Genomic DNA, 6,041 nt, shown 5'->3' on the forward strand with positions numbered 1-6,041 from the left:
TACGTGATGGGCCATGGTACGGGTACGGAAGGAAAGAAGGGGGTTAGGTTATGAGTTATGAGTCATCAGGATGAGGGTGCATGGGTCCCACCCTAATACCTGGCTCTTATGAGAGCATGGCTATGGCCAATGCATCTCTTGGCAGCCATCAAAGGCTGCTGTGAACTCACCTCACATGCGCGCACCTTATTTTGCGCCTAGTACACAAATTAGTACATTATCGTCATCAACGGCCGCTGTGCTGAGCTGGACTCAACAAATTAAACAATTCATTTTCAATTCATCATTAATTAATTAATTAATTTGCATGCTCCATTGATAATGTATTTAATTCCATCACAATTCTCTCCGATAGTTACGCCTTAATTAATCACTACAATGGTACACTTCATTATCTTGATCTCCAATTCTTCGTAACAACAGCTACAGTTTGATTACGCCATTTTCAAATAGAGTACCGATATATGTACACTAAAATTAGCTATTAAAGTCAACTACCAATATAAAATATATTGAAATATAAATATATATTAAAAATTGAGGAATGTTAAGGTCAGTAATTTTTGTGATTTATAGTCATCAATGATGGTTTTAATAGTGTGAGATTGGTGTGAGATTTCATTCAATGACTCACTTTTTTTTGCTAGTTACATACTGGCCAAAATTTAACAAAATTGTTAGTTTCTTAGACTTTTCCTTAAAAATAAATTAAACTACACATATATTTATAGACAAATATATTAGTAGTTGATTTTAATAACCAATTTTGATGTATAAATAATATTTATATTCCAAACATGACCTTGTCCTTGTTAATTATTGCTTACGGCTAGCTGGAATAGATTTAAATTATGGTAAACCACCAAAAATATATTTGAATTATTTTAGCGTGCATAAATATATTTTTAAATAAGTTTTTAAATAATTAAAAAATATACTAAAAATATTTCTTTGTGATAAGAGATACATTACTAAAAAAATGTGACCTGATTTACTTATCAAAATCTCACTTAGTTTATCACTAAGGTTGGAAATAGGTTAGATCAGGTCAGGTCAGGTTTTATTCTTAACAGGCCTAGCCTATCATGTAATTAATTGACCTGAACTAGTTTGCACTATAAATTTTTTTTAAAGTACTAAATCTAGTCTGTTATTCAATCTGGCCTGACCTATTTTGCAGGAGTTAGGGCAGATAACATCATCAGTTAACAAACGATTTCTAGAGAGTTTGTGGTTTGTACACCATTCTAAACAGATTAATAATATATGTGAGGTAGGTAATGTGCAGTTCTTATTTACAAACTACATGTGCTGCAATAGTATCTCTAAAATAATGTATAGTAGTATGTATGCATTTGTAATTAAAGAATGACAATAACGTTAGTATTATTTGATTGTGATTAACAATAATAGTAAGAACTAAGAAACTAAAGAATTAAGCGACCGATCGAAGGGAACAACCAACATGAGTTATTATTGACAATATATATAGATAAGTTGATAGGTATGGACACTGTCCCTATCCCATCACTGGATATGCCGTGTACAGTTCATATACTCCTACCTCCTCTAATGGCTGCTTCACCAACTTGCATTTATTTATTTATTTTAAAAAGTTAGTGTAAAACGAAGTCACAAAGAATGCACTTAAGAACGCTGAAAAATTAAAGAATTATTCTTATTTGTATAGTCATTTTTTAAAATAATGAATAATAATGCTATAATTAATTTATATTTAGATATTTTATTTGAAAAAGTGATTTTAACATAATCTATTATATATATTTAAAATCTATAAAAGAATTACTTTTAAGTAGTATAATTACAAAAAAATAGATATCAAATAATTTTTTATGTTATTATTAGTATTTAATATTTAATACTCGAGATCAAATTGGTAAAATCAATTGAACTCAAAATAATTTTTTTTTTCTTATAATCATAATTTTCTGGATATTACTTTCGTGTATAAGCTATTTTCAACTTAAAATTATTAGTTTTTATTATAATCTATTTTTACATTTTGGACTTAAACATGATTAATTTTTAACAATTTATTGTGGTTGATATATCATAACAAAAATTTCCTAACACTCTCCTAAATAAAACAAAATAATATTTATATAATAATTTAGAAAAATTTTAGGAGAATTTATTAAACGAAAAGGGAGACGATTCATTGTAGTTTGGAAAAAATATTGTTAGATACATAATTATTTACGTATTTTTATTTAATAGTTTAAAATTTTGAGATAGATAATTTATAATATAGTATCAAAATTTTTATAACCAAAAGATTTATAATTTGTTTCTTACCATTCACAAAGAAAATATATAATATAGGTATAAGACAAAAAACTTCTATACATAATTCATATTTTAAACTAAAAACAGTTATTTTTATTTAAAACATATTAAACATATAGTTATTTATATAATTTTGGGTAAAGTATACTTTTTGTCTCTAAAGTTTGACAAAAGTTTTAAAAATACCCCTAAGTTTTATTTTGTTTCAATTTTGTCCCAAAAGTTTTCGATTTGCATCAAATATACCCTCGATGGCTAAATTTTCAAAAAATTTAAGACCAATATAATAATAATGTATGAAAATTATGCTTGATTGGCTATGTTGAGGGGTTGTTTTTATGAAATTGTTGTTAAATCGGTCTTAAATTTTTTGAAAAATTAGCCGTCAGGAATATACTTGATGCAAATCGAAAATTTGTGAGACAAAATTGAAACAAAATAAAACTTGACGATATTTTTAAAATTTTTGTCAAACTTCAAGGACAAAAAATATATTTTAACCTATAATTTGTTAATATATTAAATTTTTAGGTTTAATAACATTCTTGGAAGACGATGATATTAAAGTTTGTAGTGTTTAGCCTATAGTCTGCATGGTACATAAGATGAAGATGATGGAAGCAAGCTAGGCAATACGTAATATGTATGTTTTGAGATATTTATTTAATTTTCGCCTAAGCTATTGAGTAGTGCTGGAATTAAGTCCTATCAACAACTTGAGTATTAGCTGGAGCTAGTGGAGGCTAGCTTGCATTATATTGCTTCCCAAATACAAGTAGCACCATAATATCTAACGTGTGATAATAGATAACGTTATTTGGATATCTAAAATTACATGTTTTTCTAAAAAATTAGACTTGATTCTGTTAATTTTTCTTTTCTCTTCTTTGAAATATTCAGTCACAAAAAAAAAAAGATTGATGTAAAAATATTTTCATAATATATATATAGTAGTAGGACCATTCTTCAATGTACTCGTCTCCCTGAAATTAATGCCAACAGGACTTTATTATATATGGGTCATCTATCTTATCCTTTATGACTCATTACAATACAAGAAAAAATGAATTTTCACTATTATTATTCCATTTCACTGATATTATTGAAGAGTTTCAAATGTACCGGAACATCGGTATTTCAGTTGTTTTAATCGTTGATTTGAATTATAAAAAATATATATAATATAGGAAAGTTATCAGGTATACCGAGAATACCGGTGTTCTAGTTATTTTAACCGATGATTTTAATTATTATATATTATACATATTTTTTATAATTCAGATCAACAGTTAAAACAATTGAAACACCGATATTCTTAATATACCTAAAACTCTTCTTATAATATATATTAATTAAAATTAATAGTTAAAATAATTGGAACAGCAGTGTTTTTCTATACTTGAAATTTTTCGGATATTATTATTCATAGTTGGATTCTGGGACCATGGAGGTGAAGCTAAAGGGGACATTTTATGCTGGATGTACCACTTTCTGAAATCATAGCTATGAAACTTTGAAAAACAGCATCTATCTGTTTGGTAAAAGTATTTGTAAAGAGCATCGATCTATGATGATATCTCTTAATGAGTTAATTGGGACCATTAATTAGCAGTGGTGTGATACTGATACTCATGATACTGAGATACCCATTATTATCTAATCCATTCCATAGAATTGATACTTACTAGATAATAAACTCTCACTACATTCCATTAAATCAAATATGCCATAAAACGTGTGCATTAGATTATACCTGCAATTTGTTCAATGTGCATTAGGTTATTGCATTCCCATTGACTTTCTTAATTTGTACACACTTTTTTGTGTGTGACAAATTTGTACACTCTAACTCAGTAGAACTGTAGACGGCAATTTCAAAAATTAGGATGTTTTTTAAAAATAATTTATATTTGTTAAAATAAAAAAATCTAATATAAATTCATATATTAATAGATATACAAATTTATTATTATATTTACGATCTACTTAAATTTTAAAAATTATTTTTAGTTTGATTTACTGAACTATGTGGTTATATAGCGAGTGATAGTATTTGTAATACAATAAACTTAGGAAAATTAAAGTAACTTTAGATTCTTATTTTTATTCTTTTATTTGGTCTGTGGAGAATTTGTTTTTTTTTTTGGGTATACGGTCGTGGAGATTCTTATTCGTTTGAAAAGATATTTCATCTCATATATACATATTTTAAGAGGAGGGTTACAAAAATCCTTTTAGACCAATCCAAAGCCATTCGGACCCAATGTTGTGGGCTTTCATTTTGGCATTCACCTTGTGAGATTCGGGATTTTGAATTTCATGGCCCAAGATTAGAGAAACCGAAAAAGTTTTCCATGAAATATATAAATATTTTGACAACCAAATTGAGTTGATCTATTTTATTATTCTGTTTAAACAAGTATCTGAAATTTGAATCCTACTTTATCTACGCAATGATAGAGGAAGCAAATTTTTTTTTTTTTAATTTTCGAATTTGTTTTCAACAAAATAGTCCACCATAATAGTGAAAATCTCCATGAAGCACCATAAATGTGCAAATTAGGTATTAGTAGTTTACATAAAAATAAAAAATTAGAAAAAAGACGAATTATATTTAGAGTCCCGTTAGGGAGACAATGAACTATTTGTACTAGGGATAATAAACATCTTTCCAAAAACTTAAACTGATTTTTGGATTCACCAAGGATCAAACTCTTGACCTTTCGAATCTAGAGCTCTAATACCATGTCATGATACCACTCATTTCAAAAATTTCAGCTCATGAAAAAAAGGTAACACTAATGATTATATCTCTAATACTCCCTAAACTTTCATTGTACACATTGTACAAATATTCAATTGACTCCTTATACTTTCCCTAATTTATTTTGAAACTGAAGCAATAATAATAAGTAGCAAGATCCTGAGAAAGTAACAGGAAAAAGAAGAAGCATAAGGTGAAAAAACTAAAAGGGTGAGGCAAATGAAGATGTTGTGGTTGAAGTAGTTGAATAGTAAAAAAGTAAGTCACATGCATTGACCTAACTAGTAACTAGAAGCAAGTAACATGAATGATCAGAGTGTTTTCACGCTCAATGAAGTTACAGTGCCTAGATAGCTAGTTAGAGGGTGGGGAAACATCTAAGTATCAAAGACACAGTAGATGACATAGTCATAGGGTGCTTCAACAGTTACAAAACACTACGCACTCTACGCTGGACACTGTTCTTTTCTACTCTATTCAACAGAGTTCCAACCACACACGAACGCACACGCACGGTCACCGTCGCCAATTCAATCCTTCACACGTGACCCTAACTTTTGGGCTTTCTCTGTGGGCCCCAATCCCATTGTTTCTTTCGCTCTTTTTTACCTTTTTACCCTTCTTCTGTCTCCCCCTTTCCGTTCCCCTCACGAGCAACTCACGTGCACTCCACCTTACCTGCACCTTCTCGTTGTCCAGATTATAATTATTGACAATTTATTTCTAAATTTTCTAAAAATATTAAATGAATAAACACAATAAAATCGACCAGAGTAAACTACTAGAAATCACGTTTGTTTATATGAATTTATTTTTTTCGATAGAGTTTATATGAATTTAATTTAATTATAAAAACAATAAAAATGATGCAAATATAATCGAATGGACGTGAATAGAAAACATATTGCAATTAAAATAAATTTATATTTATAATAAAATATTTACGATGCTTAACAAGGACTAATTTTGC

The sequence above is a fragment of the Arachis ipaensis genome, chromosome B5 (assembly GCF_059453495.1).
Source record: "Arachis ipaensis isolate K30076 ecotype BB chromosome B5, ASM5945349v1, whole genome shotgun sequence".
NCBI classification, from domain to species: domain Eukaryota; kingdom Viridiplantae; phylum Streptophyta; class Magnoliopsida; order Fabales; family Fabaceae; genus Arachis; species Arachis ipaensis.